The 9,393-nt window shown below is 33.8% G+C and overlaps 1 non-coding gene across 1 annotated transcript; it reads left to right on the top strand.

Moving 5' to 3' along the window:
• The first annotated feature begins 957 nt into the window (after window positions 1–957).
• LOC148546525 (small nucleolar RNA R71) lies at window positions 958–1,065 on the top strand. The gene has a single exon (XR_015902017.1). It is a non-coding gene; the product is annotated as a small nucleolar RNA R71 (small nucleolar RNA).
• Window positions 1,066–9,393: the final 8,328 nt, after the last annotated feature.

Below are 9,393 nucleotides of genomic sequence, written 5' to 3'. Positions count from 1 at the left end.
ATTCTCTTCAGAAGAAGAATACTCATCAAAGCTCATGAAGGGCAGAAGAAGGTTTAATGGAATCTCTATAGTCTCTAGATGAGCCTCAGATTCCTTCAGGTCCTCATTGAGGAACCCTATAGTGGTCAGAGGATGTCCCATGAGGTCTTCCTCATTGGGATTCACGTCCCCCTCCTCCCTTGTAGGTTCGGCCATGATGGTCAAATCAATTGCCTTGCACTCTCTTTTTGGATTTTCTTCTGTATTGCTTGGGAGAGTACTAGGAGGAGTTTCAGTGACCCTTTTACTCAGCTGGCCCACTTGTGCCTCCAAATTTCTAATGGAAGACCTTGTTTCATTCATGAAACTTAGAGTGGCCTTAGATAGATCAGAGACTATATTTGCTAAGCTAGATGGATTCTGCTCAGAATTCTCTGTCTGTTGCTGAGTGGATGATGGAAAAGGCTTGCTATTGCTAAACCTATTTCTTCCATCATTATTAAAGCCTTGTTGAGGCTTTTGTTTATCCTTCCATGAAAAATTTGGATGATTTTTCCATGAGGGATTATAGGTGTTTCTATAGGGTTCACCCATATAATTCACCTCTGCTATTGCAGGGTTCTCAGGATCATAAGCTTCTTCTTCAGAAGATGCCTCTATAGTACTGTTGGATGATTCCTTCAATCCATTCAGACTCTGAGAGATCATATTGACTTGCTGAGTCAATATTTTATTCTGAGCCAATATGGCATTCAGAGTATCAATTTCAAGAACTCCCTTCCTCTGAGGCGTCCCATTACTCACAGGATTTCTTTCAGAAGTGTACATGAACTGGTTATTTGCAACCATGTGAATGAGTTCTTGAGCTTCTGCAAGCGTTTTCTTTAGGTGAATGGATCCACCTGCAGAATGGTCCAGTGACATCTTAGATAATTCAGACAGACCATCATAGAATATATCCAGGATGGTCCATTCTGAAAGCATGTCAGAAGGACACTTTTTGGTCAATTCCTTGTATCTCTCCCAAGCTTCATAGAGGGATTCACCTTCTTTCTGTTTGAAGGTTTGAACATCCACTCTAAGCTTACTAAGCTTTTGAGGAGGAAAGAACTTGGCTAAGAAAGCCGTGACTAGCTTATCCCAAGAGTTCAGGCTATCCTTAGGTTGAGAGTCCAACCATATTCTAGCTCTGTCTCTTACAGCAAACGGGAAAAGCATAAGCCTGTAGACCTCGAGATCAACCCCATTGGTCTTAATAGTATCACAGATCTGCAAGAATTCAGTTAAGAACTGAAAAGGATCTTCAGATGGAAGTCCATGAAACTTGCAGTTCTGTTGCATTAGAGAAACTAATTGAGGCTTTAGCTCAAAATTGTTTGCTCCAATGGCAGGGATTGAGATGCTTCTTCCATGTAAATTGGAATTTGGTGCAGTAAAGTCACCAAGCATCTTCCTTGCATTGTTATTATTTTCGGCCATGTCTCCTTATTTTTCGAAAATTTCTGTCAGATTTTCTCCAGAGAGTTGTGCTTTAGCTTCCCTTAGCTTCCTCTTCAGAGTCCTTTCAGGTTCAGGATCAGCCTCAACAAGAATGTTCTTATCCTTGTTCCTGCTCATATGAAAAAGAAGAAAACAGAAAAGAAAATATAGAATCCTCTATGTCACAGTATAGAGATTCCTTTATGTGAGTAGGAGAAGATAGGAATAGAAGAAGGAGAATCCAAACACAGGGGTGAGGAGTAGGTTTGAATTCTTAGATGAAGAGAAGTGTTAGTAAATAAATAAATAATTAGAAGGAGATGAGGGAGAAGAATTTTCAAAAATCATTTGAAAAGAAAAGAAAAATATTTTTGTTTTTAATTTAAATTTAAAATTAAAATTTGAAAATAAAAAATAAAAAAGAAGAAAAATTAAATTAAATTAAATTAAAATTTAAAACAATTAGTTAAAAGAAGGAATTTTAAAAAAGAGGGAAGGGATTTTCGAAAATTAGAGAGAGAAAGAGAGAGAGTTAGTTAGGTAGTTTTGAAAAAGATATGATTGAAATAGTGAACTTTTAAATTCAAACAAAAAGTCAAATAGTTAATTGAAAAAGATTTGAAAATCAATTTTTGCAAAGATAAGAAGTTAGAAAAGATTTTGAAATTGATTTTGAAAAAGATGTGATTGACATTTATTTTGAAAAAGATTTGAAAGAGAAATTTAAAAAGATTTGATTTTGAAAATCAAAGTTGATTACTTGACTAACAAGAAACTAAAAAGATATGATTCTAGAGTTTAAAGATTGAACCTTTCTTACTAGGCAAGTAACAAACTAAAAATTTTTGAATCAATCACATTAATTGTTAGCATTAATTTCGAAAATATGAAATAAAAATAAGAAAAAGATTTTTGAAAATCAATTTGAAATTTTCGAAAATTATGAGAGAGAAATGAAAAAGATTTGATTTTTGAAAAAGATTTGAAAAAGATAGAATTTTTTAAATTGAAAATTTGATTTGACTCATAAGAAACAAATAGATTTTAAAAATTTTTGAAAAAGTCAACTCAAATTTTCGAATTTTATGAGTGAAAAAGGGAAAGATATTTTTTGCTTTTTGAATTTTTAATGATGAGGGAGAAAAATATCAAAAAGACTCAATGCATGAAAATTTTGGATCAAAACAAATGATGCATGCAAGAACACTATGAATGTCAAGATGAACACCAAGAACTTATTTTTTTGAAAAATTTTTTTTAAGAAAAGAAAAACATGCAAGACACCAAACTTAAAAATTTTTAATTTTTGAGACACTATGAATGCAAGAATGCATATGAAAAACAAGAAAAGATGCAAAACATGAAAATACAAAGATCAAACAAGGAAATTCATCAAGAACAACTTGAAGATCATGAAGAATGCAATGCATGAATTTTTGAAAATGCAAGAGATAAACATGCAATTGACACCAAACTTATGACTTGACACTAGACTCAAACAAGAAACACAAAATATTTTTGGTTTTTATGATTTTATTAATTTTTTTGAATTTTCGAAAATTATTTTGAAAAAAGAAAATAAGGATTTCAAAATTTTTAATAGGAATTCCAGGAATCTTGCAATGTTAGTCTAAAGCTCCAGTCCAGGAATTAGACATGGCTTACTAGCCAGCCAAGCTTTCAGTGAAAGCTCCGGTCCAAAACACTAAACATGGCTAATGGCCAGCCAAGCTTTAGCATATAAATCAGACATACAACAGCTGATGCTTCATCCAACTTCATTCTATGCTGATAAGTGGAAGCCCCAGTCCAAATGAATTGGACATGGCTTTACAGCTAGCCAGGCTTCAACATGCTTCATGAAACTCTAGAATTCATTCTTAAAAATTCTGAAGAACATAAATTAATTTTTTTTTTGAATTTTTTTGAAAATAATAAGAATAAAAGCAAAAACTTAAAATTAAAATAAAATTACCTAATCTGAGCAACAAGATGAACCGTCAGTTGTCCAAACTCGAACAATCCCCAGCAACGACGCCAAAAACTTGGTATGCAAAATTGTGATCATCAACAATGGCGCCAAAGACTTGGTGCTCTCAAACGTGAATCACACTTTGTCACAACTTCGCACAACTAACCAGCAAGTGCACTGGGTCGTCCAAGTAATAAACCTTACGTGAGTAAGGTTCGATCCCACGGAGATTGTCGGCTTGAAGCAAGCTATGGTCACCTTGTAAATCTCAGTCAGGCGAATTCAAATGGTTATGATGAATTGATAATTAAAACATAATTAAAATATAAACTAGGATAGAGATACTTATGTAATTCATTGGTGAGAATTTCAGATAAGCATATAGAGATGCTTTCGTTCCTCCTAAATCTCTGCTTTCCTGATGTCTTCATCCAATCATTCCTACTCCTTTCCATGGCAAGCTTTATGTAGGGCATCACCGTTGTCAATGGCTATATCCCATCCTCTCTGTGAAAATGGTCCAATGTGCTGTCACTGCATGGCTAATCATCTGTCGGTTCTCGATCATACTGGAATAGGATTTACTATCCTTTTGCGTCTGTCACTACGCCCAGCACTCGCGAGTTTGAAGCTCGTCACAGCCATCCCTTCCCAGATCCTACTCGGAATAACACAGACAAGGTCTAGACTTTCCGGATCTCAGGAATGGCCATCCATGGGTTCTAACTTATACCATGAAGATTCTAATATCTCGGACTCGGTCCTCTGTATTAGATATCTAAGAGATACTCATTCTAGCTTGTTTGCATGTAGAACGGAAGTGTTTGTCAGGCACTCGTTCATAAGTGAGAATAATGATGAGCATCACATAATCATCACACTCATCATGTTCTTGGGTGCGAATGGATATCTTAGATAAGGAATAAGCTTGAATTGAATAGAAAAACAATAGTACTTTGCATTAATTCATGAGGAACAGCAGAGCTCCACACCTTAATCTATGGTGTGTAGAAACTCTACCGTTGAAAATACATAAGTGATGAAGGTCCAGGCATGGCCGAATGGCCAGCCCCCATAAAGGTCTAAGATAGCATAAAACTGATCAAAGATGTCTAATACAATAGTAAAGGATCCTATTTATATCAGACTAGTTACTAGGGTTTACAGAAATGAGTAAATGATACAGAAGTCCACTTCCGGGGCCCACTTGGTGTGTGCTTGGGCTGAGAATTGAGCTTTACACGTGTAGAGGCTTCTCTTGGAGTTGAACGCCAGTTTGTAACCTGTTTCTGGCGTTTAACTCCACTTTGCAACCTGTTTCTGGCGTTTAACTCCAGAATAGGGCAGGAAGCTGGCGTTGAACGCCAGTTTGGGTCATCTAAACTCGGACAAAGTATGGACTATTATATATTGCTGGAAAGCTCTAGATGTCTACTTTCCAACGCAATTGGGAATGCACCATTTGAAGTTCTGTAGCTCCAGAAAATTCACTTTGAGTGCACAGAGGTCAGAATCCAACAGCATCTGCAGTCCTTCTTCAACCTCTGAATCTGATTTTTGCTCAAGTACCTCAATTTCAGCCAGAAAATACCTGAAATCACAGAACAACACACAAACTCATAGTAAAGTCTAGAAATGTGATTTTTATTTAAAAACTAATAAAAATATACTAAAAACTAACTAAATCATACTGAAAACTATGTAAAAACAATGTCAAAAAGCGTATAAATTATCCGCTCATCAGGAGGCTTTGCTTTGGCCTCCCTTCCCATTCAATAAGCCACTTACACTGAAAGAAGAGAGGAGAATATTAAGAACATAACCGAAACCATTATTCCTCCAAAAATTTAATCGTCCATAACCGGTTTTGGGTTGCCCTTGGGCCCGGTTTGGTGCTTGTGGTATTTTTGCGTCAAGTTAAGCTTAAGACAAAATATTTAGAGTCACGGCTAGACTCAAAGTGCAAAGCACTAAAGAAAAGATAAGAAAAAGCTATGTTCAAGGATTAATCAAAGCTTAAAGAGGAAGAGACTCCATAATATCATCCGAGTTCTAGTTCTGAAGGTTATTAACATTTCTGAGCTTCAATAGATGTGAGATATCAAAACTATTTAGGATCACAGTGTTATTAACCTCACTCAGTAAATGGACAGGAGGTTGAATGCACACTCAAGTCTTAGGCAATTTCTCTTCTCAATCCTATATTATTTTTAGTTGCTTGAGGACAAGCAATAGTTCAAGTTTGGTGTTATGATGCGTGAGCATCTTTTCTTTGTTTTCTATTCATTTTAGATATGAATTTATTTAGTTTTAATTAAATTTTAGTGTTTGAAACCCATTTGGATGCTACTTTGAATTGCTTTAGTGTTTTAATTATTTCAAGTAAAGTTTGGATCAATTTGGTAGAGTTCGTATGCAAGGAAAAAAAAAGAAATGTAAAGCTGCCAAGCTGGCGCTAAATGCAGACCTGGGTGTTTAGAGCTAGCTGGCTTGTAATGCGTACCAAGTCTCTGCCATCAGGGGCGTCAAATGCCAATCCTGGCATTTAGCGCCAAGAAGTCAGAAACGAAATGGGACTCACTACCATCAGGGGCGCTAAATGCCAAACTTGGTGTTTAGCGCTAGGAAGCCAGAATTGAAATTGAAGTTTCTGCCACCTGGGGCGCTAAACACCGAATTTGGCGTTTAGCACCAGCAGCACGGATCAACCTCACCCAAAGGAGTATCTTTAGTTGGATTTGTCTTTTAATTATTATATTTTATTTTGTTTTAGTTATTTCTAGTCCCAAATACAATATTTTGGGCTTTAGTAATTATTATTTATTTTATTTTCAAATCAAATTAGGTTAGATATAAAAGGAAAAAGATTTCGCCCTTCAGGGGAGGGGGCTCATCTCTTGGACTTCATTTAACATTTTTCACATTTTTTAACCCTAGTTTTCTCTCGGAGTTATGAGCAACTAAATTCCCTTTGTTAAGGTTAGGAGCTCTATTTATTTCCATGGATTGATGCTATTGCCACTCTATTTTAATTAATGTATTGATTTAATTTCAAGGATTACTTTCATTCTTCATCTTATGAATTTGAGTTCATTGGAAAATAACTCATATTCTACATGAATTCTTGTTGATTCTTGGAAAAGTTATCTCACTTGAATACTAGCTTGAAAGTAAATTTCTCCTAAACTGCTAATTGCTTGGACTTAACGGGATACGTAACATATAATCCTCTTATATTTGGGTAATTAGGATTTTTGTGGCTGATAAACTAGAATTAAACATAATCCTTTATATTAAGTGACCAAGGAATTGGCGGTTGATTAGGCTAGAGAAGACTAAATCACTAAGGAATTAGGGTCTAGTCATTTACAGTTTGCCATGAAATGAATCTTGCATGATTAAAATAGTTGGTAAGAAATATTAATCTGAAAGAATAAATAACTCCGAAACCTTAACTATTTTTACACACACTTTTAACTGTTCTCTCACGTATTTTTCACAACCCGTTCACTATTTGCTTTCCGAAGTCTTGAATTACTGTTTAATGCTTTTGAACCTCAAAACACTATTTTCTGTCTGCCTGACTAAGTGAGTCATTTGACCATTGTTGTTCAGTCCATTAATCCTCGTGGGATTGACCCTCACTCACTTAAGGTATTATTTGGTACGACCAAGTGCACTTACCAGTTAGTTTATGAACTTTGAATTCTGCACCAATACGTCAGCAATACCACAATAGTTCGATTAAACTTCGTTATCAATCAATTCAAGACCAAAATTAGCTATCGATTAATCTAAGAATGAAATTTGGCTTTTTATCAATACAAAAACAAACGGACAACTATAAGTCAGAAACAATCCAAATAAACTGACATCTATAAGTCAAAATCAATCCAAACAAATTGGCAATTATAAGTCAAAATCAGTCAAAGTAAGCCGACACATATAAGTCAGTGTCAATCTAACAAACAATTAATTAAGAGGTCGTTTAAAAATACACTCATATAAGCAACACCTTTTTCAATGACAAGCTTTGACTAACTACTTTATTTTCAAAATTATCAAGTTTATCTTGAGGCTAATTCTCATATCTCTAAATTATAACACAATTGAATCTCTTTTATATCCTACTAAGTTATAACTATATATGTTCTACCAATCATTATTTTTCTACATTTTATATCCTCTATGAGACCATGACTAATGATCTTCTTTATTTTTATTATTATTATTATTATTATTATTATTATTATTATTATATCAATTCTTGAAAGCTAATATAACTAGTGGAGCTCTTATCTAAGAGAAACTATGACAAGCATCATTAAATATGTTGTGATACCATAAATCATTAAGCAAATTCAAATATCATTACTTGATCTATGGGTAATTGGCTCATCCTTATATTTTCCTATTTACAATAATGCATGTTTGTTTTCACACATTTTATTTATGTTACATCTTTATTATTCACTCAATATTCAATAATTATTTGCTTTAAGCAAAAAATTCATCAAAAAATTATTGAGTCGAAAATATTTTCCAAAACAGTTGATCATATTCCTCAAGTTCCAACTTTTGATAAACGGTCTTGATGAACTTGGTAAACAAAAACAGTAACTGCAAGTCATAATTACATTTGTCATCTCATTTATTACTAATTTCAAACATTATTCCCCTATTTTATCTATTACATTTTATGTTCTTTATTCTTATTTTATTTTGCTAACCATAATTATTTTTCCTGTTATATATTCAACAAATTGTATACTTCATATATTTCAATCAAGTCAGTTTGAAATTGGGGCTAATCTTCATATCACTATATTACCATTATTCATAATAACTCTCATTTTTTTACTTTATTATTATTTAATTTAGCTCTTTTCTCTAACATGATTATTATTTTTCAAATACAACAAGTTGAGTTTAGGGCTACTACTATTACCACGATTCTGATTTATAGATCTAAAAGTCGAAAGTTCAACCTGTTTTATTGAAAAATATCACAGGTCAAGCTTGGGGTTAAAATCCATTAGCTATAATCCGGTCCAATTATACCTATAAATTGAAATGCAGATAAAATAAATAAATAAAATGTGACTTTTCTCAATTAGAGGGAATATCGATCATAATAGAACCATCTCAAAACAGATTATGGGTGGTTATCAAAATATTAAAAATTATCTCAACCATTTCGAAGAGGCAACACTCTATAAATACAAAATTCTAAAGTGAATAACATTATACTAATCTTCTATTCTTACTAACTTGAGCGTTGGAGTGTCTTTGTAGGTGCACACCACCGCCGTTTCTCTTGGAGCCAGCGTATATCTTATCCATCCCAAACATAGAGGCTCAATTTTGGACAGGACGAGTTATACATCACTCAAGGTCTACCATGCAGGAGCACCCTCCCTTACCCAAACATTAGGATCTAATGCTAAAATTGAATCAACATCTTTAAACCAAGATACTCATTTTTTTACATTGCTATTAACCCACGAATAGGGGTTGTTAGCATCAACCACTACTTCGAGCTTACTCATCCTTACAAACACTAAACAGTGACCATAGATACAAGAAGAGAAAAAGCAAAATGATCAACACTAACTTTTCTGACTCATTGAACCCAGTAGAATAGCAAATTTTTCTTTTTCTTGAATTTATTTGCAATTATGATTCACTTATGTGAACATAGGAAAGGGAATTTCTTTTATGAAAAAGTATAGGTAGACAATGAAAATATTAAATAATGTGAACAATGAATATCTCGGATGTTCAATTCACTAGGTGTACAGATGATTATTCTAATATTAAGATTTAGGTGAGTAATTTGGGGTGTAGTATGTTTTACTTGAATTGGGCCAATTTTAAAGTCCGTTGTTTAAGAAAATCATTGGTTACCTAGCATAACTCTTTTTTATAAGACAGTATACAAAGTTGCGTATAACAGTTAAAAC

The sequence above is a fragment of the Arachis ipaensis genome, chromosome B9 (genome assembly GCF_059453495.1).
Source record: "Arachis ipaensis isolate K30076 ecotype BB chromosome B9, ASM5945349v1, whole genome shotgun sequence".
In the NCBI taxonomy this organism is placed as follows: Eukaryota; Viridiplantae; Streptophyta; class Magnoliopsida; order Fabales; family Fabaceae; genus Arachis; species Arachis ipaensis.
This window is presented reverse-complemented; position numbering and strand designations above follow the sequence as displayed.